This window comes from Anas platyrhynchos, chromosome 29, assembly GCF_047663525.1.
Source record: "Anas platyrhynchos isolate ZD024472 breed Pekin duck chromosome 29, IASCAAS_PekinDuck_T2T, whole genome shotgun sequence".
Lineage (NCBI taxonomy): Eukaryota > Metazoa > Chordata > Aves > Anseriformes > Anatidae > Anas > Anas platyrhynchos.
In genome coordinates this window covers 7,456,132-7,482,609 of record NC_092615.1, presented here as the reverse complement: position 1 = coordinate 7,482,609, position 26,478 = coordinate 7,456,132, and the positions used below count along the sequence as shown (strand labels likewise).

The following is a 26,478-nucleotide window of genomic DNA, read 5'->3' as shown; positions in this document are numbered from 1 at the left end:
TGTACTGCACGGAGTGTACTGCTGGTGTTTGTTTTCTGCTTTCGTGCTCAGCTTCTCTTGGCTTTGTGTGATGTTTGCCTTGCAGTTTGCTTCCTGTTGTTTCATCTTTTGCTGGGTGGTAGGGAGATGTGTTGTTGTTCGAAGGGAAGTCTTTGTTGACGGTGTAAACAGTGATGGGATGGGCAAAAGGAGATGATGAATTCATTGTCTGTGCGGGTTATCTGCCTTTCCTACCACCTCTTTGCTAAATTGTGGTCAAAGTTTTAAACTGCCATATTACCGATGATCATCCTCTTCCTCTAGCTACACTGCCAAGTCCGCCTGAGTCCGCGGACGATGATTTGAAAGTGGCTCAGATGTCACTGCAGCAAAACAAACTTTCTGTCCAGTCAAATCCCTCTCCACAGCTAAGGGGGTGATGAAAGTGGAAAACTCTGAAAATGTCCCAAGCCCTACACACCCTCCAGTTGTAATCAATGCTGCAGATGATGATGAAGATGATGATGGTGAGCATGTTTTGGTTCTTGGAAGGAATTTGTGCTGTAAATGATTGTGTAAATCTTTGGTTCTTGAAGGAATCTGTGCTGTAAAGGAATGTAGAAATCACAGATGACCTGAGGTCTGACTAGCGATAGGGCAGGCAGTGTGGCCAGGTCACTGGTGGCTTTGTCCGGCAGTCAGTGGACAGAACCTGAAACGTTGGAGGAAAGCTTAGAACCACTCCTGGCTTTAGCTGGTCTGTTGTGTAAAGTTCTATGTGAAACTAGGAAGGAAATTTCTTTTTTCTGTCTGAAGAGCAATGTGTTGTGTAGTAGTTAAAGCTGCAGAGAGAATCTAGAGTCCTAGATGTTTTGTCCTAGTGTATTCTACTTAGGAGTTCATCAGGTCAATGTAGCTCTTTAAAAAACAAAACAAAACAAAAGAGCAACAAAGTTTTTTATATGAAGCATGGGCTGAAGTGTCACTGCATGAGCTACTTAATCATGAACAATCTGGTCTATGCATAACTGAATAGATTTTTCCCCTTCAGACCAACTTTCTGAGGAAGAAGAAACTAAAACTCCTGTCCAGCAACCAGCTGTGGAAGGCAAAAATGGATTACGGGTGATTTCCACTCGCAAAGGCAGTTCTACTGCTACTAAACAAGGTATTCCAGCACCTTAGTAGGATAAATCAGAAGAACTTGACAGTTAACTCAAAAGCAGTGTGGTGTAAAAACACAACAAAATGTAGGGGTGCTGAATGGACTCGGTTATTTCCATGATCTCATTTCTGCCATGAATACCATCATGTGCCAATTGGGTCAGAAAGGTGAACTCCTTTTCTTTACTTTTGGAGAACAAAACAGGGCCACAGCATGGAGTTGAAATGGCTGCATGTGCAGCCTTGCAACCACTGTTGATAAGCCATATCTAACGATAGAGGGATCTAATATCGTGTAAATGGATTAAAATTAAAACTACATTTTTAAGCCTGAAGGATGAAAGGAGGGGCAAAATGCCCTTGGTTCTCTGGCTCTTTCACTTGTGAGGAGTGTTGACAGGCTTTATTCTAAATACTTCAGAAAGTTGCTGAGCGCTAAGAAGCCTGAGGAGCTGTGGTCCTCAGTGAGTGCCTCTAAGCCAGTCTCATGAACTGTTTCCTATTTTCAGAGGGAAATCTGAATTTTGGAATAAAAACACTTGAGGAAATCAAATCTCAGAAGATGAAGGAAAAAAATAAGAGACACAGTGGTGAGTTAGTACAGTCAGTACTTTAGGTGTTAGCTGAGCACGTGTTTCGATGATAGATGGTGGCAAATAAGCATGTTAGTAATAGACACAAGGAGACAGCGTGTGGGAAGATGCTCTTTTCAAAGTTCTTGGAAATCTGTGGCTTTATTAGTTTAGTTGAAGATGGAAGTGGTTCAAGAGGAACTGAGTTGTGTTTTTGGGCTATTCAGCGTATTTTCCTTGAAACAGTAGATCACTGTATTTAAAGCTATGTGGTTATTCCACAAATGCTTGAAAGTCTGCTCCTAACGTCAGCCTAGAGTCCTAAATTGTGATGTGCTGCTCATTTCTTTGTGGTGTTTGAACATTTGCCAGTTAACTGTAAATTCATGCATGTATACAAAGCTGTACGCAGACCAGGAAGCTGCTGATGCTCCAACTGAGTTTCTGGGTGTGCATTACGCTCCTCTTAACATGTGTGTTGGGGGCTTACAGCAGTGCTTACAGTAGAGCTATTTGACCTGCAGTGTGGGTTAAGGTGGGTAACATAGAAAAGGGATTCGGTGTTACTGAAACACTGGATATGTTACTTTTATCATAGTTAGCTTTGTTACATCATGTCTAAAACTAGACTGAAGCTCTTCAGGGCATTGTCCTGTCTTCTGTTTCTGAGAAGTACTTAAATGCTTTAGGGAACTGAAGCTAGAAATACACCCTTTTGTTTCAGTCATTTCACAGTTTAGCTTTCTAAATGTCTCTTTGTTTATCAAGTCTTTAGGGTGGAGTAAGCTCTGTGTACTTACAAATTGCTGCATCAGACATGCTAAAGCAGTGTTCCATGTCATTAGTAGGACCGACTTGGTCTTATCTGTTGTTTTAATATAAAAATCTGAAATAATCCATTCACGTATGCTGACATGGTTTGTAGAAAAGCATGACCTACAAATGAGTAAAGCACTAAATAAATAAATAAATAAATTACTACTTGCTAGAAATAACCATTGCTATAATGTTGCCTTAAAATTATATGGTACATGTATATAATGCTCATCTTCTGTTGGTGATGCATGAATCTGAGTAACAGGTACTTTTGGCTGCAGGAGCTGTGTTCACAACTCTTACTGCTTGGAGCAGACTGCACAGAGAGTTGCACTAACAGCCTGCTAGTGATATGCAGATCAGAACGTTTGGGAACTGGGTCATTTATGGGAGCTGTCAATCCATGCCATGATGGTGTTGCAAGTTGGATTATTGAGGGATCTTTTTGTAACGGGGTTACTTACTTCCTTGACACATTAGTGAAAGCCTTCTCTCAAGACTATGGCTCTTGCTAATACATAACACAAATGGAAACAATTTCAAATACTTGCTAGCAGGCTTTGCTTCCTTTTACCTTCATGCGGATTTTTCCTGTAGCCTATGTAGTAGGGAATATTGTTTTCAGATAAATAGGGTTTGGGCAACAGGCTGTTATTTACTTCCAATATTTTACCGCACTTCAAAACTCTTCCTTGAAAACTACTGTAGAAGTTGAAATGATGCTTCAGGTCATAGTTTGATCTGTGGAATTATGAAACTCCTTGTGGTATTTGATTAAGGAGGCATTGGGGAGGCATTGGGGAGGCAAGGACAATCCCCAGACAAGGACTGTATATCTCGAAACAAGACGCTGCAACTCATGATAAGGAAGCGGTAGACAGACAGAGAAACAAATGGAAGGACTATAAATCTCAAAACTGGACATTGGAATTCATTATAAAGATACAACAAATGGAAGAATTAGCAACAACCAGCGCTTGCAATTAAGAAACATGCCAACTCAGCAGATTCCTGACCAAAGGTGAAAAGTACACTGTGAGGAAGACTCGGGGTCTTCCTCCCAAAGACCCCTGCCCACAATTCTTGGGAGGCTCTACGCAGGTGCAAGGTGCCAAAAGGCTAATTAGCATGAGAAGCAAGGGAAGGCGGGGATAGGTAAGGAATATGTATAGGCACTTGTAGAATATTGAGAGATTGATTGTATAAATTCAAGACTGCTTTCCGCCTTGGGTATGCACGATAGGTGGAGAGATCCCCTGTGCATCATCCAGCGCTGCAATAAAGACTATACCACTTAAAGGAATTTCGGCTTCGATCTTTGAATCATATTTGAACACTTTCTTTCTGTGATCAAAAAGCTTCCTTAAACACAGCCTCAAGCTCAATTACACCAGTGTGTTTTTAATTTTCTACGGCTGGTTATTTCTATAGCAATACAGAATAACACTGCTCATAATTCCTGAGGTGGGGGGAACTATACCAGCCTCTGAAAGGGTGCTAGCAAGCACCTCTAATTAGCTGAAAGCTTTTGAGGTATCAGCCCATTGTTTTTTCAGGGAGGGGGGAATGGGAGCCATACTTTGAAACTGAAGTGCTAGGTGCTTAATAAAATGGGTCTGCCAGAATTGTAGGTGTGGTGCTAAAATATGAAGCCTGGCATGGTGGTAGGCCTTGGTGAATCACTGGATCCGTCTTTAGGTGTTGCAGAAGTGGGATAATTTGATCCTGCTGTAATATGAATAGTATTGAAATGTCCTACCAACTGAATTAGCAATGTTAACAACTATCTGCGACTCAACTAGAAAATAACCTGCAATCTCATGTATTTGCAATTCACTTTATAAACTCATTGCCATCCATTATGATGATGATGATGTAGAAACACCGAATTCAGGAATAAGGTTTTGTAAATTGATATCATGTTGTCACTATAGTATTTCAGTGAATTGGAACAGCAGAATTCCATGGGTAGTACTTGTTAAATGTACTTGTCAGCTGGGCTCTTAATTGCATGCCAACTACGATAAGACAGCAAAGGTATACTTACTGGTGTATTTATATTGGTGTATTTATAGACGAAAGAAGGGAGTTTGCAGCCACTTTATGTACCTGTGTAGAGGTTCAGCTACGTGTAATTGTTTTCAGATTGTATGTGCAAAAAGAAGGATTTGGCAGCATTAGCCACTGCTGCCACTGTACAAATAAAGACTGTTGTGCCGTTGTACTGTTTACATTAACTATAAATACACCACAGTAGAGAGAGACTAGAAATTCCAGGCTTTTACTGAAGAGTCATACTATAGTTCTTTTTTTTTTTTTTCTTAAGCCAAGCACAGCAGGGAGTCTGCAGACAAAACTTTGAGTGTTGTCTGCTTTAGAGCAACATCCAGCATCATAAGTTCTTGTGGAACATGACTGAGCACTTTTATCTGGTGCTTTTTCTTGCTGTAAAGATGCACCTGTAATCTTTTCTCTGAGCTTCAAGTTTCAACATATTTTGTGTCCAGCTAGTAAGAGCATGAAGTCTCTCAACTTTAACTAATTTCCTCAGCTGGTTAACTATATAGTTATTTAGCATTAAAATATTTGTCAATGTATGCACATGTGTGCATATGTGCACAGTCTTGTCTGCACAAAAATCCAAATGTATCCTGTTCTGTCATTTAAAGAGTGACAAATATGAATTACTTATGATGTAGATATGATTGACCTGTATTTTCTAGATACATAGTTGTGGTCTGATCAGCTAATCTGAATATCAGCATCAAGTAGATTCACAGCTCAATGGCCGTTTTCTCCTAAGATGACCAGCTTCATTTTCTCTTCTTTTGAGAGAAATGGAGTTGAGTAACTTTGTGTGACGAGAATGCTCTTTTCTATAACCTTTTTGTCTCCTGTAAACTTAAGAGTAGAGCATGGTTCTTTCATCTCTGAAAAGTGAAATGACATATTCCTTTTAAATCATTATTTTGGGGAATGGTCTCTGCCATGCTATTGTTGCATGTTGACATATCTGAGTATATATGGAGCACCTATACAATTTTGGACTGGAGAAATTCTGGAGTTAAGTGGTAAAGAGAGCCTGTGGAAACTTCTGCAGAGTCTCATGTTCTTTTGTAATAGTACTTAATAAGGAACAGATTTGTAGGTTATCTAAGCAGATAACTCAAGAACTTGTTTCAAAATCTAAAGATCCCTTTTGAACAGTAATTTCAAGAAGTATGTATTATCTCACTACACCGCTGTCATAATATGTCAGCATATCTAGATGTCTGTTTTCTATGAAATTTGTAATCAGAGATGGATATCATCACTTTCAATACTCTGCTAATTGACCAAACTCTGCATGGAAAAATTGCAGTTGGACAAACATAGATATACGCAGGATCTAGCTTTAATGTTAGGTAAATGATTTGATCTTTAGAATGGTGTCCCAGGGATGTACATGTTGCTTTTAGCTACAGGCAACAACAGAAGGCATAAGTGTTACTTAGTTCTGTCTCCTCCCAACGTATCCTCTGTGTCTTGCTCTAAGAACAGGTGAACTTGATGTTTGTGGACGGTACCAGCTGAAATGCTGGGTTCACCTCCCTGTGGAGAAAACTGCTTGCTGAATCTCCAGTGCATTGCAAACAAAATTAAACTTCTTGTAAAAGAAGAGATAAGGCTGCTTACCCCAAACTGGAGCTTGCGTATGTGTATTATCTACTTCATTTTTAAATTGTGTTTGTCAGGCTCTGGGGATGGCATCTGAAATAGTTTTTAAGCACTAAATTATTCTATTCTATTCTATTCTATTCTATTCTATTCTATTCTATTCTATTCTATTCTATTCTATTCTATTCTATTCTATTCTATTCTATTCTATTCTATTCTATTCTATTCTATTCTATTCTATTCTATTCTATTCTAATTGTGTCTATTTCCACCCAGAACATGAAGACCAGCTTCTTGTAGAGCCACCTTTTTTCCACGAAATCTCTCAAGAGCGAATGTATTAGCCTAAAATATGTTTGGTAGATTGTTGTTTTTTTTTTTTTTATTTTATGTAATTCTTCTTTAGTTACCTAAGGTAATACAGTGTAGTCGGTTAAAATATAAATAAATTATACTGTATCTTTTTGATTTCTCCCTCATTCCCCCAATTCCAGCCCTGTCTTATGCTTTCTGAGCCAAAAAAAACCACTTCTGTGGTTTAATGATATGAATTTTTGCTTGTTTGATCAAACAATGTTTTCATTCTACCTTCTGTGCTACTTTCCCAGGAAACTGATAATTAAAAGAAGCCAGCTCCCTAGAATTTCAGACATGGCAGTGGAATCTGCTCTAATCAGTTCAGTCCCTACCATTGCGTCTCGTTTTGCCTTACTACAACTGGAAAGTGATACTGATTCAGAGCCTGGAAAAGGCAGAAGTGGCCGACGTGCTGGTAAATCTCTAGCTTCAGGGTGTAGATCTATAAATGTGAAGAAAGGAGAGAAAAGAAGAAAAAGGAGAGAACATCAGCAGAGTGAGGCCAATGATGTAAAGGGATTATATTTTCAACAGTGAGTAAGGTTGTTGCCTTGAGCTCTGTCGGCATTGTGTCTACAGATGTGTCTGTGTGTGGACGTGTGCCTGGGCACTCCCGGCGGCTGCTGGGCCAGCAGCTGCGAGCAGTTGTGAGCGTGGCTCGCCTACTTGGAGACCGCTTGTGTTTGAGGGAAAACTCAGCCTTTACCGCTGAGCTCCACCGGAGCCATAAGGAGACGCTCTCCTCCATGACGAGCGCGGCGATGGAAGCCGCATTTCGCACCCCTGCTTTGACCACAAGCAGACGGCCCCCTCCACCCTCCCCAGGACTCGAGGGCGAGCTGTGCGCGTCCCTGGGGGCCGGGGGCTGCCCCCCGCTGCCCCCCGGTGTCCCCTCACACCCACCCCTCAACCCCCACTCCGCCTGCGCCCTCCTGCTGCGGGGGGCCACTGTGCGCGGCGGGGCGGCGCCGCCGAAGGTTGCGGACGTTGCCTAGCGAGGTGCTGTCACCAGCAGCGCGGGCGGCCCAGGCGCGGCCCGCCGGCCCCTCAGCCCGCCCGGAGGCTGCCTCCCGCCGCCCGGAGCAGGTTTGGAGCGGGGAGCGACGGGGCCGGGGCTGGGGCTGGGGGGAGCCGCCCCACAGCGCCGCTGAGCCGGCATTTTGCTTGGTGTTTGTTTGAGGAAGTAGGAGATGGGATCTCTCCCCTCCTCCGCCCCTCCCCTCCCGCGACTGGTTTGGGTGTCATTTTGGGAGGGGGGGGCGGGGGGGGAGTCAGTAAGTTTTCAGCATGTGCTCGTGATTGCCGTGCCCTTTCTGAAATGAGCAGGATTTCAGGCTCTTGCTTCTCTTTCTTGGCTTCCCTTTGCTCTGTTCTGTACAACAAGGCTTTTTGTCAGCTTCCAAAGTTTCTCAGCTCTGAATGGACAAGCCCTCAATGCAAATGGGTGTGAGTGAAATGCCAAAACTCTTCTCTTTGCAACCACAGAAGACTTGTGTTTCAATCTGGTTGCATTTTCATGCAGGCTGAATTTGATGTGCTTAGCTGGTGAGTTCTGCCAGTTGGGTAACAGAGCAAAAAAGGCTGCGTGGGAGTTGAGCAAGAAGGAAGTTCAGCAAACTGTCCTTTGCATGGCAAAGCCTCCTTGACTGAGAATCAGCAAGAGCAGAAGATGTGTTTGGGATCCGGCAGCATTTGATACCCATCGAGGCTTTGGAGTGTTTCTGGTAGACATTTGTAAAGAAATCCTATTCGATGCTTCTTCTTGTGCTTCAGAATTAATAGATGGGGGGCAGTATAAGGAACCATGGTTGCTGAAATATATAACTAATAAAAAATAGTTCCATATGGGCATAAAGAGACGGATTAAAATCAGAGGAATGCTTGGTGTGTAGTAATCACAACTATTTAAAATCATACCCACCATGTAAGCAACACGACAGCTTTCTGTGCTTCTGAAATTCTAAATACTTGGCCCTTGTAAGCAGAAGATGGCTTTCAAGCACGTGTGTGTCTATAGGTATTAATTCCGGATAAAAAGGTTTTTTTGAATAATTTCTGTTGCCTATGCATCGGTACTGTAGCAGTGAGAAAATAAGGTTCATTGTAAGTCTATGCTTTATCAAGAGTTCATTAACAAGATCTTACAATATTGTTGCTTCATCCGGCAGTATAACGTCCAAACAGAAAGTCTGACCACTTTCAGACCAAAGGTTAAGTCTGCTAGCTTAGAAGGTAATAGAAGCAAAATTAGTTTCTGCACTGGTTTAACAGTTGTTAACATATCTGCTTTTTTATCACAGTTCCTTTCCAGGGTGTAATGTTGCTTATGTATTCTTTGGGAAACTCTTCAACATTCTGCTTCAGCAGGGAGTTAATTCTTTCTTCTTTAACTCGGAAAACATTTTTTCTTAGGTGCAGAAAATTGCAAATGAGGTGAACAGAGGAATTGTAACAGATCTCGTAATGACTTCCTGAATATTGAGTGGGGAGCACAGAGATGGAGGCCGGCATGGAGGAGATCCTGGTTAAAGTTGCAGTAAGGGTCAGACCTCTGCTTTCCAAGGAAGTACTTCATAACCACCAAGTATGCGTGAGATTAGTCCCAAATACACAACAAATAATCATTGGGAAAGACCGTGTCTTCACTTTTGATGTTGTATTTGGCAAAAACTCAACCCAAGAAGAAGTTTATCCAGTTTGCATTAAACCTCTTCTAGTGTCTTTGGCTGAGGGATATAATGCTACAGTATTTGCATACGGACAGACAGGTTCTGGGAAGACTTACACCATTGGAGGTGGTCACATTGGTACGTTGTAAAAAGTCTTTTTTTGTGTGTGTGTGAACAATGTAGTTCTGCAAATTAAGTATTTAATACATAACAGATGATGCTTGAGAATTTTTAAGAGATAATGAAAAAATGTATAGCAAAAAAAGACATATATATTCCAAAGTTTATGTGATGGTTGTGTTCTAAACACAAATTCTGTGTCCGTTAGGCTATACCAAAAGTATGAGAGAAAAAAAAAATAAAAAAAAATTAAAGTGCTCTTTCCCATTCTCTATTCTAACAGGCAACTTACCCTACTTTCTGAAACACAGTGCTTTAGAAATTTTGGCTCCATTTATCCTACTTAGAAAGTATCTGCTTTAGGTAATTGTATGAAGCAAACTCACTCTTGGACTTTTTTCAGAGTCTGACAAAGAGATTTCATAGATAAATTTCATGGAATAGAATCCTAGAATGATTTGGGTTGGAAGGGACCTTAAAGATCACCCAGTTGCAACCCCCCGCCACGGGCAAAGATGTCACCCACTAGACCGGGTTGCCCAGGGCCCCATCCAGCCTGGCCTTGAACACCCCCAGGGATGGGGCATCCACAGCTTCTTTGGGCAACCTGTGCCAGTGCCTTGCCACCCTCTGAGTAAAGAATTTCTTCTGAATATCTAATCCAAATCAACCCTCTTTTAGTTGGAAAGCCATTCCTCCTTGTCCTATCATTACACCACCTGCCAAAGAGTCCCTCCAGAGTCCCTCCCCAGCTTTCCTGTAGGCCCCCTTTAGGCACTGGCAGGCTGCTGTGCCTAAAGCCTCTTCTCCAGGCTGCACAACTCCAACTCCCTCAGCCTGTCTTCGTAAGAGAGGTGCTCCATCTCTCTAAGTATCCCTGTGGCCCTCCTGGACTCTCTCAAATACTTCCACGTCCTCGTGCTGGGGGACCCAGAGCTCCAGGTGGGGTCTCACGAGAGCAGAGCAGAGGGGGACAATCACTTCCCTCCCCCTGCTGGCCATGCTGCTTTTGATGCAGCCCAGGATATGGTTGGCTTTCTGGGCTGGAAGCACACATTGCTGGCTCAGGTGGAGATTCTGATCAACCAACACCGCCAGGTCCTTCTCCTCAAGGCTGCTCTCAATCTGTTTTCTGTCCAGACTGTAGTTGTGCTTGTAACTGTTCCAGCACAAGTGCAGAACCTTGCATATTGGCCTTGTTGAACTTTATGTGGAATTCAAATTTTGCTTTTTTAAAGGCAGATATCTGAAACTCTACTATTCGACTTACTTGGTATTTCCAAGTCAGTGTTTCTCAAACACCTGAGACTGGAAACTACTATTTTTCTGTATTAGTTCGCAGAAGAATTCTTCAGCTTCTGCATGTATACAATTTTGCTTTCTGACTTTCCCTGAAATCGTGTATCACCAGCTCTGGTTATCTTCCCTTCCGTATCGAGAAGTCACAATTTGTTTGTCTGTTCTGCTGAATAAGAGAGAAGAAGTGGAGTAGCAGGAATTAGAAGACTATCTGGATTTTTCTTGGTCCTTGATTCTGAATTTGAAACCCTGAAATTCGTTCTTTTTGCATAAAGGATTTGAAGTTTTATCATTAATTCATTAGCAAGTTCAAAATATTTTTTTCTTCTAGCGTGATTTTTTACTAATTTAATTTTCTTGTAGTCTCGTACCCGCAGAAAGTAGTAAAGTTCTGTATCATTTCCATGCATTTCTGATCAACAGAAAAGCAAATCTTTACATGAAAACTTGGGAAAACTGAGCTCTTCCTATTCCTTATTATATTGAGTGATAAACCTCGCAGACTTCTCTTTAGTTTTAGTCTTTGTAATTTGTGTGACAGAATGACTGCAAGTGTCTGTGACATCTGTGTTTCTATTTTAGCATCAGTTTCAGAGGATGAAAAAGGCATAATCCCACGGGCTATTCAGGAGTTATTTCAGCATATTTCTGAAAACCATAACATCGATTTCCGAGTGAAGGTATCTTATATAGAGGTTTACGAGGAAGAACTTTGAGATTTATTGGAGTTGGAGACCTCTGTGAAAGATTTACATATCTGAGAAGATGAAAACGGAAATACAGGTAGGATTTCAGCTCTAGAACTTCGTGCATTTGATTTCTGTTGTGTGCACAAATTATTGTTTCCATCTCTTGAAAAGAGAGCTTACCGATGACTAATACTAGACGAAGTCACGTTTTCAAAATATCAATTCAGTTTAGCTGATCTGAAGCAGCCTTCATTTGAGATTCCTATGAACAATATCAATGTTCCTCCAGAAGCAGCATCAGGTGGTAAGGTAGTACTGTTACTGTTTCTGCAAATTCAGCATAGAAACACAATTGTGCATGATTATTCAGTTGAATGAATGCTTTAAGATTAAGCCTTTGCTTCTCACTTCAAAGTTATATTTGTTAAGCTACTTATGCTGTAAATATCTGCTTCCATTCCACTAAGAACTATGTTCTTAACATAGGGTGGGAGTCACTTTTACTACAAACTTTCAAAATTTCTGTCTTTTTTTTTTTTTTAACTGACAAAGTAAGCTTTGAGCTAGGTTTGCTCATACTTTTTTTCTAGATAGCACTAGGTTGCAAATTGCATAAGACGATGTGTAAACACCTAAGTGTATTCTGTGTATTCTGTTTACAATACTGTTTCAAATGGTGTGACAAAATACACCCATATATTCTATTTCTGCAGGTTTCAGATGTGCTGTACTTCGTGCTTTCCACATACTGTTTTATTTTATTTAGCTATGTGCTACGACCTTATAATAATGCAGGCTTGTATGCTTGTGTGATTTGTGTTTATAGATTGACTCTTCATAATTGCAGTAAGCTTTTACTGAAAAGTTTAAAATTAATGTAATTATTCTGATTTTCTTTTGGTGTTTGAAGTGATTGTTGGTGCTAAGGAATTCCAAGTAGAATGTGCAGATGAAGTGATGAGCCTGTTGGAAAGTGGCAATGCAGCTCGTCACGCAGGCACAACACAAATGAACGAACACTCTAGTCGATCACATGCCATTTTTACTATCAGTATTTGTCAGAAACAATCTGCAGAGTCTCCAAAAAAATAGTGATCCACAGGATTCATCTTGGAAATCAGTCCAGATGATTGCTTCAAAGTTCCATTTTGTGGATTTGGCAGGATCAGAGAGGGTGACAAAGACTGGAAATACCAGTGAAGGATTCAAAGAATCAATTCAAATCAATAGTGGTTTGTTGGCCTTGGGAAATGTCATCAGTGCGCTTGGAGACCCAAAAAGGAAAAGCGTACATATTCCATACAGGGATGCTAAAATCACTCGCATTCTGAAAGACTCCCTAGGAGGGAACGCCAAGACTGTCATGATAACATGTATAAGTCCATCCTCATCAGACTTTGATGAATCTGTAAATTCGCTCAAATATGCAAACAGAGCCAAAAACATTAGAAATAAACCAGTTGTCAACTACAACCCTGATCAAGACCGGATTGATGAAATGGAACTTGAAATCAGATTGCTCCGAGAAGCTTTGCAGAACCAACAAGTTGGTAATCAGTGTTGACATGACTTAAATCAAGAAAGAACCCGAATCAGTTTGCTAGAAGAACAGCTCACCCAGCTTCAAGCTCAGTGCTTCAGCTACAGAAACTGTTTGGATGAAGCCTTCCCATTCCTGGTTGATTTGAATGATGATGTTAGCTTAAAAAGCAGGAAGCTCTCACCGTGCAGCAAATTGACACTGGAACTGGCACCATGCAAGAGCCCCATCATATCACAATTCTTCAGCTGAGGAGAGAACTAAAGAACTGCCAGGTATTTCATTCTAAGTTGATTGTTTAGGTACCTATGAACAAATCAGGAAAGCTAATGTGTCTGTCTCGTAGGAGGAGGAGATAGAGTTCCAACAAGTTAGAATTTTATAAAATCAACCTATTTTCATTTTTCACACTGAATTCTGGTAAGCCTGTAGATTGTTACCTCGCAATCGCATACACAAATTCTGGCTTTTCTTGGTTCTCATCATCCTAAATTACAGCTCTGTTATTTATTCTTCATTTTTTTTCTCTGGCTTATTGTAAAGCTCTGCTTCCCAGGTTCAAAACAGTGTAAGAGCTGGGTTTAAACTGAAAGATACCCAGGTAAGCATGCCATCCACAGCTCGGAGGAGATGGTTAGGGAGATGCTAAAATAAACAGGGCAATAAAGGCTCTTGAGCAGCTCTTAAGAGTTGTATTTACTTGAAAGATATAGGTTGTACAGAAAAGATACAGTTGTACAGAAGTATCTGTCTTTAGAATGGTAAGACATAGTGTGTCTATACTTTGCATTTGGCTCCTAAAGGTTTTCTGGAAGGCCAACTACATTTGGAAGTAACCTTCAATCACTATTGGATCACTTGCCCAGAAAAACATCTGAAAAAAAATAACATTATAATTTCTTTAATCTTTAGGCTCTTCTTTGAGATGAAAAATGAGGAGGGCCATCCTTATTTTTTTGTTTGAGAAGTGTATTAATATTATGATTGATGCTGAGATTTTACAGCCAAATCTCACAGCACACCGAAGAAAGTAATTGGATTTAAATACCCACTTTGTAAGGTAGTGTTGGTTATGGGTCCATTATTTCCTTTGGGAGAAAGAAACTTGTCAAAACAAAATCAATAGATGAGAAACAGAAGTAAAGAAACGACTGGTGGAAACCACTTTTGAAGGGAGCAGCTGATTCCCCAGAGGGCCATGCTGCCATAGCCACAGGGACCTTGACAGCCTAGAAAGGTGGGCTGACAAGAACCTCATGAAGTTCAGCAAGGGCAAGTTCAGAGTCCTGCACCTGAAGAGGAACAACTGCAGGCACTAGTGCATGCCGGGGGCCACCCTGCTGGAAAGCAGCCCTGCAGAAAAGGAGCTGGGCATCCTGGTGGCCACCAAGTTGAACATGAGTCAGCCATGTGCCCTTCCTCCTAAGAAGGCTAGTGGTTTTGTTGGCTGCACTAGGCAAAGTGTCACTAACAGGTCAACAGATGTGATCCTTCCGCTCAGTGAGGCCACAGCTGGAGTAGTGTGTCCAGTTGCAGTTGCAAACTGTATTTTGTGGTGCGTTATACACAGCATAGGCAGCCAGTCAAAAGAGGAGTCTCCCACCATATTTAGCATTGATGTGGCCTCACCTTGAGTATCGTGTGCTCAGGGGCACCCCAGTTGAAAAAGGATGTGAAGATAATTGAAAGTGTGAAGAGGAAGGCAACAAAGCTGGTAGAAGGGCTGGAAGGCAGGTCCTATGAGGAGAGACTGAGAACACTTGTGTTGTCCAGTCTGAAGAATAGGAGGCCAAGAGGCGACCTCATGGCTCTCAGCAACTTGCTGAGGAGGGAAGGTGCTGGTCTGTGCTGCTGGTAACTGAGGGAAGAATGCATGGGAATGGCACAAAGCTGTGGGGGATGTCCAGTTCACGCTGGACATCAGGGAAAATTTCTGTACCATGAGGATGGTCAGACACTGGCACCGGCTTCCTAGCGAGCTGTTTGGTGCCCCATGCCTGTCAGTATTCAGGAGGCGTTTGGGCACTGCCCGCAATAACATGCTGTAACTTTAGGTTAGTCCTGAAGTGGTCAGCCAGTTGGACTTGATGATCTTTGTAGGTCCTTTCCAACTTCTCTACTGCATTCTGCTTGATTCTGTTCAGTTCCGGGCTCCCCCATGCAAGAGATTCAGGGACATAATGGAAAAAGTGCAGCAGAGGGCCACAAAGATGCTTAAGGGACTGGAGCACCTCTCCAATGAGGAAAGGCTGAGAGAGATGGGACTGTTCAGTTTGGAGAAGAGGAGGCTCAGTGGGGGATTTTAGCAATGTCTTACAAATACCTGAAGGGAAGGTGCAGTGAACGTGCAGCCAGGACAAAAGGCAGTGGGCATATACTGGAACACAAGAGCTTCTAGGCAAACATCTGGAAGCACTTGTGTACTGTGTGGTGGCCGTGGCTGTGCACTGGAACAAGTTGCCCAAAGAAGTGGAGTCATCCTCTGAGACCTGCAAAAGCCACCTGGACATGGTCCTGGGCAACCTGCTCAAGGTGGCCTTGCTTGAGCCAGGGGTTAAACCAGGTGACCTCCAGAGGTCCTTTCCAGCCTCAGCTGTTCTGTGATTCCATGGTGGGAGAATTTGCCATATATACGTCACAACTTTGCAGTTCCACTCACATCTTTGAACAACAAATAAATGTATGTATGTATTTAATTTTCCAACTTCAAGAATAACAATGCCTGCTTTTCCACTGGCTGAATTTTCCTTTTATTATCTAGCAGGCTCTAGCTATGGATGAAGAAGTATTCAGCCAGAAGGATCATGAATTGAAGATATTGCAGAATCAGATAAAGACATTAATACAGGAAAATGAAGAGCAACTGGAATCTTTAAAGAAGGCTGAAGAAAGACATAGATTACAGGTATTTTTCCTCTGGCATATATTACATATATCTATATCAAACCATCCGTCCACTATAGGAATGTACTCATGATTTCAAGACAGATCCTTCAGAATTTTTTTGGATGTAAACACCTACCAGTCTTACAAGCACCTTGTTTGAATTAGAGCTGTATTCCCTAATGAGCTGAGATCATCTAGTGGGTGAATCACAGTACTGTGATTCCTGAAGTTTGTGTATCAGCCTAACTGCCACAGCCTTCCTGTATGATATTAAGTGATTCATTCACCCTCTCTTTGCTTCCTGCCTTCCTCCAGATCTGTGTTGTTGCTAAGTTGTTTCAGGACGATTCATGATTTAGGACTTGAAAGGCTTTAAAAGATTGTTTAGAATCTCAAAAAGACCATCAAGTTCCTACAGAATGCTTTAATTGAAAGGCTGTGTAGAAACATGCTTTGTTATATCTTTATTCAGTGTGAGAGTAAAGTATTGTTGCCTTTTGACTTTTTAAGACAGAATTTCATCCTAGTATTCTGAGAGTTTACTATTACAAGAAGCTGAGTGACACAGTGGAAACACTGCTTGCCTCCTTCCCTCTCTAGATCTTGTATATGCTAATGAAATTGTAATGGGTAGTAAGTGAATAGCATTTCAAGATCCAGGAGACCATATATAGGATAGTTGATAGATCTAACTTTATAGGATGATAGATCTGACCTTTTTTAAAGGGAACAGCATAAACATGGCTAGTTAGTACTCTTCTCCTTTTTCTCCTTTTTTTCCTTATTCTCCTTATTCTCCTTTTCCTCCTTACTCTCCTTTTCCTCCTTATCCTCCTTTTTCCTCTTCTTTGCTGATGGCTTGGGGAGAGTCAATGAATGAAAGGTAAGTACACTGGTCACCATCTTTTCCTTCCCTCTGTAACTTTTTTTCTGTTCTGTCATCTCTGGATAGGCTTTTTTTGTGTGTTTTCCTTTTTTAACCCATACTGCATATTGTCAGCTTATTAGACTGAAACAATCCATGCTTCTAATACACATAGATGCTTATATACGATTATGCTTATAATTGTATCCTATGGAGGATACGAGGCAGATGTTATGAACAGAAACAGTTGTACTGTAGGCAAAAGATCGCAGCTCTCACTTTTACTTAAAAACAGAAAAATCAGTATAATAATTAAATCAAATGCTTGTGTCAAATGGCTTAAAGTTGTATGCACAGGAAAGTGTCGTTTCAATGATACATGATAGAATAAGAACTGTAAAAGTAGCATGTAAATGTTTGTACCCATGTATTTATGTAACAGGTTATGCACTATGGGGTTGTATGTACAAGGGCATAAGGGACAGAGTCTTATAGGGATTAAAAAAAAAAAAAAGTTGTAAGGTGGAGTTGCCCATTACTACTTCCACAATCATAAAATGTATGGTATTGACATATATATTCTTTTTGCTATGACACAGAAATATTATGTATTGTATTCCAACAAAATGTCAATTTGTGGGGCATTGTCTATGTATGGGGAAAGGACTTGCAGTCTAAGAAGATGAGAAAAAAAGAATAAATAAAAAATATATGATTCAAAGTAGGAGAATGCATACTTTAGTTAACTATCTCTAGCTGTTATTCAAATTTCCTGTTGGTAGGCAAGATTTTCGATGTATTCTGAAAGGAACAGAGAAGACTGAAAATTGTATGGTCTTGGCCTTATGGATAAATCAGTTCAGTGAAGATATGTAATTTTGAACAATGCACAGAGATTGCTGTAGGAAAGGCAAGTAAGTTCTTCAAACTAGCATTACCGACAAATTTGAGGCTGGGTAGAAAAGAAAGTAACGGTTGATACAGGGGATCCTGGGGTCACGTCCAATTTTATGAATGTTAATTAATAAAAATAATCTTTCAAGTTGGACCACTCCAAGAGGAAGAGGAAGCCTACATGTATGTACATTTCATTCTTTAAACTCAGACCATGTGCTTCATTTGAACATTTTTCTTGAATTACCGTTTTATTTATCCATGAACACACAAATAAGGCAAGCAAGGGCTGATAAATATGTCATCTACTTCTCACTAGATGTCTAAATCTAGCTGACATAATTTATATAGGACAGGTCCTTTAGAGACAAAAATGTCTCAAAAAAAAAATGATTGGAGTTTGGGGAGAGGTAAGATTCTACCTGTCATGCCAGAGAATTTTCAGTTTGTTGCAGAATTTGCCTGTGCACTGCAGAAGAATTTAGAGTTGGTGAATGATATACAAGAAGACTGACCTTTATAATGAATTTAGAAAGGTATGATGCAAACCTGATGATCAGCAACCGTTTTTGTTTTTGTTTTTGTTTTTTTCATATGAGAATGAAAAAATGGTGGAACAGCAAATCCTTATTGATCAGCTAAAAGAAAAATTAGAGAAGTTTATGGTTGTGAAAACTTGGGACTTCTCAAGTGCTTGTGGAGATGGGCCTGCTGTTACGGCATCTGCAAGAAGGCCATACAGTGTCCCACTCACAAAGAGTCTGCTACACTCCCTTTACCCATCTTCAGGGACAGAGACACGAAAGGTAAGGTCTACCTAAGCATTACATTTTTTTTAACAGTTATCGTTCAATAATTCTATTGGGCGTGACAAATTATGGTGACCTATTGTCAGCTGCTGTTTGGCTTTGAAGCATTTTAGCATTGAAGACTGAAAAAGTACTTTCGAATGTCTTGCGACACACGCTATGTCCCAGTTGTCCAAAATCTATGGGTTTACATTTTGAATCCCAGAATGGCTGGAGTTTGAAGGGACCTTTAAAAATCATCTAGTCCAACTCTGCCATGGACAGAGACACCTTTCACTAGATCAGGTTGCTCAAAGCCCCATACAAATTGACTTAAAACACAGAATTTATCACAGTCATAAAGCTGTAGTCTTTAGTGATCTTTTTGTGCAATGTTTAACAGTTCAGATAGGAAGCATTCCCAAAATGAATGATTATTCTGTACTGATAAACTGAACATTTTGGGTAATAAGTTGGTAACAGTACCTTCTTTTGCACTTGGGACAAGTGTTCTAAGCAGAACCTTCTCTTGCAAAACCTTCTGGTACACAGGTACTCAGAAATATTATTTAAACACCTGCAATTCTGCATACAAGGTCAGGTAGTGAAAGACTTTTAAACTGAAATACTATTGGAATATCAATAAAGAATTACTGAACTATTCCAAGTGTTTTTTTGGTGCTTTTTGGCAGGTGTATACCAGTCCCCCTGCTTTTTCCCTGGCTCGGATGATGGCAGGATTCCGTGCTCGTAGCCAGATGATACTGAGCTACATAGAAGATCAAGATGAAGTCCTTCACTGCCACCTCTCTATCAGAGTGATGAAGAGAAAGAAAATACAGACAGTCAAAAGTAATTTATTTTTTTTTTCTCATTTAGGTAATTTTTTCTTTAACTTTTGTTACAGATAAATATATAGCAAATACAATATTACTGCCTAATCCTACTGTAATGTGAGGCCATTTGTGATACTACTTAAAATAAATTTGCAGGACCAACTAGGCATATTATGAAACTAGTTTAAAAACCACATTTTTTTGATGCGATAAAGATTGCATGATCTTTTTTTTGGGGACATCATCCAACAAGATCAAGCATGGGAAGAAGAAGGTGCAAATGCTTATGTAAGCTTTCTCAGTTTGGCACTCTTCTCTTTAATATCATGTACTTTATATAAAGTTAAAAGAAAAAAAAATCCCTTTGTGTTTAGAATGTATCATGTTTTCCATTCTTTCTTAGGCATTCAATAAACCAAAAATGGACACGAAAACAGGCTTCTCTGTGCTTTCCCTTTGAGCAAAGTGACATGAAATGTCAAGTTGACAAGTCCAGCTTATGTGACAAATCTGTGCCACAGACTGATACAGCCACAGGTAAAATGGAAGTCATGAGAGTAAATTGTGTTAGATATAATACTAGAATATGCAATAATGTCTTTATCACATGTAATTATTTTTCTCATCAAAATGTCTTTATTTGCTACAAATACTTTTTTCATTATAGCTCAACATAAATTTATTTTTTAATTATTTTCCTTTTCCCTTTTCTGAAATTGACATCAGTGACCTTAATGTTTGAGTACTACTTACTAGCGAGAAAGCACTTGACCTACAAATCTAGTACTAGTTCAAGAAAAGGAAACATGCTATTATTTCATCAGAGATGCACTGAAAATGCTTAAATTAAATATGTTTTTTCTCTCTCAGATTAGCATTCATTAGCATTCTTGAAATGCTAATGCATGCTGTCATTTCCATATTTAGACGGCAGGGAAAAGACTCTTTGCAATACTCTCTCCTTTTGGCTCTTTCGCTTCATTTGTAAGAATTCTATACATACTATATTTCAGATCACTGTCTTTTGGCTAAAGAGTGTATTCCTTTTATTCCTTTTTTATTCCTTTTTTTTTTGGTCTCCACATTATTTTGTTTTCTTTCAAAGTGAAGAAATCGACTGCCTCCAGAAAAGTCATGTTTTTAACATGCAGAAGTTAAAGAATTCAGAGTTGAGACTCACTGAGGCCAAGCAAAAAATGGGAGAACTTGCACTTAACATCAAAATGAAAGAAGAACTTATTAAGGAATTAGTAAGAACAGGTAAGTGACTGAAAAATTGAAATGAAGACATTCAGAAATAAGCAAGAAAAAAGACACAAAACTTCTGAAGACCTGCATATCTTAGTTTTTGGGTAATTTTCTTCTGCGGGAATACTTCTGGTAACTTACAGTTTCCTAACTTCTATGAATTACTTGCTATGAGTGCATTGAAGGCTGCAAATTTTTATTGTGTCCTACTCAGCTGTGATCTGCAGATTTGTTTGTTAAATATTTTTTTGTGTTTTGTAGCTTATTGTGTTTATCCACCTATAGTGTAATTTTTCATGTATGCTTAGTGCAACTGATCTCTTCATGGACATGTGTTTGTCACCCAGTGTCTGGGATAGGAGAGAAGATACGACACTGTGCTGGGAATGCTTGCATTGCCATCATAGCAGTAGAGAAGCAGGAGTCAGAAGTGGATGAGGGAAAAGGTCAGTGTCCCTGTTAGCCTATATCATTACACACCTGTCCTGATACATATATGCTTGCCAGAAACTTATCATTGTGATGACCCTAAAGATCTGTGCTTACCTGTTTCAATCACACTCTTCTAGTGTGTACATATTCTCCTGAGGCAGTCTTTTGGCATTGAGAAACATTGTGCGCCCCCAGTAACAGTACTTACGGAATCCCAAACAGAGCAAATCAGATTGCCCGAACAGGGCAAATCAGTAGAAACACAATCGAGAGTTTTTTGCTGATTACCAAGTTGAAAGCTGAGAAATATGTAGCATATTCTTCTGGGGAACAAACAAACAAACATACAAACAAACAACAAAAAACATAATAATACAGGCAAGCTATTTTGTCAAGGACTGCAGTAGGCAGAAAATTTTCACTTGATGTGGCACTCAGGTGTTACTTTCTTTGGTGACATCAGATGGTTTATGAAGAGTTCAGATTTAAAATTCCTTTGTTCATCTATATTTCAGTGTTATAAGGGAGCTGTTTGTTTAGGTTTGGAAAATGTCTCAGAAATTTTTGGTTTAATCAGGATGAAGTAAGTAACGATTCAATTACAGGTTTAAGTGATACATTGCAAATTATTAGCTTGCTGTTTTAAAACTATTTGGATATGATGTCTTTAAGGTAAGGATGCAGAGTGTGTAAGCAGGCAATATTCTTTGAAGATAACTAAACCGGAGCAAGAATCCGAGCAGGCCAAAATGGAACTGGCCGAAACTCAAAAACAGCTTCAGGAGCTGGAGAATAAGGAGCTGAGAGAGCTTCCTGAGAAAGCCAAGCTGCAAAGAGAGTTCTGAAAGAAGATGGATGCAGCTAAGCTGAAAGTGCAGGTATTTCCAATATGACCATTAGGATTTGCAAATTCCTGTCTCAGCATCACCTGAGACACTATCATCCGTACACTCTGCTTGTGAAACTCTCACCAGCTTCACACAATTGAAGCTAGTTGGATTGAAGTAGCCAATGAGAACCTTCACACAGTTATACCCACTACTATTTAACAACTAAGTAGTTAGATAGTTCTGTCTTTGATGATTTTACGAAGGCTCAGAGACCTTAGAGATAATGTGTGATTGTTGTGGCAAAATGTAGCAAGTCTTGCTCACTGTCCTAACTCAGTGAAATAGAGAATTAACCTGAGTCGGGTTTTAGTTTTAAGTTTTCCTGTTGTTAAGCTGAAATTTTCCATGAACATTCAGGCCTTACAGAAGAAGAAGCAAGACACTAAGAATCTGGCTTCTCTATCTAACCAAAGTGAAAAACGAGCAATAGAACTTGAACAGAACGTGGCTCAGATGAAGCATCAGCAGACCCTGCTAGAGAAAAGACTGCGTGAGGAGAGTGAAAAAAAAGAAGCAACTAGAAGCAGAGCTTCAGCGGGACCAGCTACAAATTAAAGTAGGATTCTTTCTGTTTCCTTATGACAAAGAATAAGATCAACCAGTTTGACCTTTGTTTTCCCAAAGGCAATGTACTATACTACCAGATTTTGTCCTTTTAAGTAATTGCTTACTTGACACTGAAGAAATTGTGTATAAGTATTTTCACAGAAATCTTCATTCTTCCTTTCTCTTCAGCTATTTTTTTGAATGTTATTATGTGATGTCTAGCCCTGAGTTGCAATTTTGCATGTAAATTAGTTCAATATTTCTGATTTCATGATTGTGTAGATTCTGTCATTAAATGTGTTTGAAAAACACACTGACTGAGGCAGAAAGAAAGTTTTGTTTGTTTTTGTTTAGAGGAACTTCAGCTTAAGATGGAACAGCAACAGAAGATTCTTAAAGACAGAGAGATTGCTGCATTTAAAAAGAAGAAAAATAACTCGGTGTGGACTTTACAGAAATCAGAGGTAGCTAATCTATTCCAAATCTGTGTGGACACTGAAAAGAAAGGTGTCTTTATTCACCCCGTGTCATCTTTGTAAAGCGTTTGGAAGAAGAGTATTCCGTCCTCCCTCCCCTGTTTTTTTTTTAAATTGTTTTTTTTTTTTTTTTTTTTTTTTTTTTGTAGCAAAAACTGAGACAAGTCAAGAAGCTCTTTAACTGGTTTTGAATGAACGAAAGGAGAGGGCTGTAATGTCTTTGTTTTTTCTATGACTTGTCAAAGGTAGTAATTCAGATAGCTGGAAATTCAACGAGTTTGGTTGTCTGGTAGGCTTGAAGGTGATTCTGATGAGCTCTGTTATAAATGTTGCACGGTTTGTTTGTTTATTTCTTTTCCCATCTGACAAATATGACAGACGGCTATGGTTTTGGTTGTTCATGACAGTGTTAGAATAGTAGGTTTCCTGTGCAACAGTGCTACCTGCATGATTTCAGAACTAGACATTGGAACATGAGAGTTTCATGAGTTAACCAAAGTCTTTAGAGGTGAAAATCAATTTAAAAAACGAAATAAAAGCAACTTCTTAGCCATACCAGCAATATGCCCACTGATAAACCATTGCTTCAGAAGAGACTTATAATAGACTCTGCTAGCAGGATCAGAACTCCCATTTTTTCTTTCTTTCAGCATCACAGTTTCTCATCACGATGTGTTTTTCCACAAATCTTGGTCTTGGGCAAGAATCATGCAATGAGGATGGGCTAGCTGATTTCTTGTGGTACCTTTCAAACTTAGTTGTTGTCATTCTATATATGACATCTATTTCTATAACTGTTTTTAGGAAAATAATACATTTCCTTAAAAGCATCTGATAAAATTGTTTGCATAAGATGTAGTAATATAACATTGCTGAGCCTCTCCTTAAGTCAGTCCTATTTCTGTATTATCCTGAATCAGGATTCTGTTGAACACTTAATGTTAAGAATTGAAATGTTGATTTCTCACGTTTTATCAGTTACTCTAAAAGAGGAAAAACATAGTCATAAAATTCTGACCCAAATAGTCCTCGTTAATGCTCTCTGGATCTCTGTTTAAATTGTAGAAGTTAGAAGAGCAAAAGAAATGGCTGGATGAAGAAATGGAAAGAATTCTTCAACAGCACCAACAGTTAGCGGAACTAGAAGAAGATTTAAAGAAAAGAGAAGCCATTGTAGCTAAAAAAGAAGCATTATTGCAAGAGAAGAGCCTCCTAGAAATCAAGAAACTGAGATCTAGCCAGGTGATTTAAGAAAAAAAAGAAAGAAAGAAAGAAAGAAATTTAACACAATTGTAGAGCTGCCTGAAAAGACTATGGGAGGAGGGCAGCCGGATAACAGAAGAGGTTTAAGCCATGCGACTTGTATCTCTAGCGCTGCCATTACATTATTGTGTGGCTTGATCAAATGAACATTTTAAACATGAATAATAGAATGTAATAACCTTTATTTACATGATATCCCCGAAATTCTAACAACAAAACAAAATCTGACTTCCAAAGTTCTGTTATTGCAGCACATTAAATAACAATATCTAAAAAATTGCTCAATGCCTGCAAAGTAGAGAACATGGCAGAGAAACATTCTGTATTATTTACTTTGGCTACTGAGAAACAGAAATTGAAATGTCATTGTCACCGTAATGACTAACTCATGTAAGATATGTAGAAAACTGCACATTGCTTTTCTTTGTTTTCTTTCATCTTTTGATTAAATAGTAAATTTTATGGTAGCTGTCTACTTAGCCTAAATGGCGTCCCTTTACAAGAAGTAGACAGGTCTTCCACTTTAGGATGCGACAGTCTCATGTACATGTTTATGGGGAAGGAGTTTTATATTTACGGTTTCTTTCATTCTTCCTCTTATTTCTTTCTCTCTCTCTCTCTCTTTTTTTTCTTTTTTTAAAGGCTTTAAACAAAGATAGTATGAAATTGTCTACTCGCTTAAGTATGCTGGACCAGGAATTGTGTGATAAAGGTATGCAGCTTCAGGACAGCACTACTGAAGATAAGACAGACATTCTGGAAAAAATTCAGGTTCTTCAGAAGGAAAGGGATCAGCTACTCAGAAGAAGAAATAGTGTGGATGAGAAACTGAAAGAGGGTAACTGAAAAGTGTTGTCAGCTGAAGTAAGTAACTATCTCTGAGATACATCAAAGTTTTAGGCAATGTTGTATAATAAAGTATTCCAATCATGACCTAAAATGTCTCCCAGTATTAGACAGTAGAGAATCAAGGAACTGAGGTTGGGTGTTTTTGTTAACAGCCGACATGAAAATACTGCTATAATGGCACTACTTCCATAACAGTGAACAACATATACTTTCAGAGGAACTTACTTACTTTAGCTAGAGTCCGGACAAATGTCGCTGGCCTAACAATTCTATAATTAGAAATAATGAAACAGGATGTCCATCAATTTATCTTAGGCAGCTATTTTCCTATCAGGACATAGAACAAGGTGAAGTACTCTAATAGTGATGTCCCTTGATTTTTTTTTTCATAGGCTTTTGTGAAAGACCAAACCTCACCTGAAGGCCTCCATATAGTTACAATGAAAATAAGCCATATTGTGGATGTTACACACTTGAATTGATCAGTATAATTAAGTTGAAGATTGAATAAATTGATGTAAAATACACAGATTTGTTTTAGGTCTTGAGAAGCAGCAGTTGGGGCCTATTACTGAGCTGATAGCATGCCAGAAAGAATCCTATTTGCTTCACTCCACAGAATCTTCTGCAATACTTCAGGGCATGAATTTCTGCCACCTTCCTGCACAGATAATGGTCACCAAACTGCTTACAGATCTGATTGGTTCATTAATCGCTAATTAGAAAACTAGTTCAACTGAAAAAGTAATAGAAGTCATCAAATTGTGGGGAGGGGAAAATGGAGGAAGAATAGAATGTAGGCTTTTGTGGTGATGAACCATTTGTTTGAACTCTGGTCTGTGGAAGGGATATCAAGACATTTCCTGCTTGCTCCAAACAGGTTCTAGATTTGTACTCTTCCTCTTATTTTTCCCATTCCATTCTCTGTACTACTACTAGTTAGTCTTGCTCTTCAATTTAGATTCACCTTTGAGAATGAAGTTAATGTCTTATGCACACAAAGGTTTGTTTTGTACTTTTTTTACAATCTCACTCCTGTGTTTCTGTGTAGGAAGAACATGTCCTTTTGCAGCTGGAAGAAGGAATTGAAGCCCTGGAGGCTGCTATTAATTACAAGAATGAAAGTATTCAGAGTCGCCAGTACTTGCTTAGATCCTCTTCACAGATCCTTTCACAGAGTGAGGATAATGCAATAGGAAAACTAGTTTCCTTGTCTGCTGATGAGCTCAGAGCTATCCTCTTCAAATACTTTAACAAGGTTTGCTTTGGCTAATGATCAATATTTTATCCTATTACCTGTTATTGCACTAAATAGTTAAATGAAATAGTGTCAAGAAGTAAAGTCAATTTAATCCACTTTCCTTGAAAGCCTGCTTAGGTTACTCACATCTGTTGTTAATTTGGATATTTTGCATCTTGACATCAACATAAAAAAAGATGCTTTTCTATTACTTGTTTGTATCTTGTTTTGGTGTCATTAGCTTAAAAGGTGTTGCAACTCTGGAAATTTCCTTGCTCCTTTCCACTGCTTTATGCTGCTAACTTCTCAAGTAGCAACATATTTAAACAGTGGTGTCGTATTGAAATTCTTCCCACCTGCAGTCTTTATTAACCTCAGGATAGTATTTCTTTTTTCCAAATCC

General features: G+C 39.4%; 1 pseudogene; it reads left to right on the top strand.

Moving 5' to 3' along the window:
* Positions 1-26,093, top strand: part of LOC139999739 (serine/threonine-protein kinase RIO2-like) — a 60,735-nt pseudogene extending 34,642 nt beyond the window's left edge.
* The last annotated feature ends 385 nt before the right edge of the window (positions 26,094-26,478 follow it).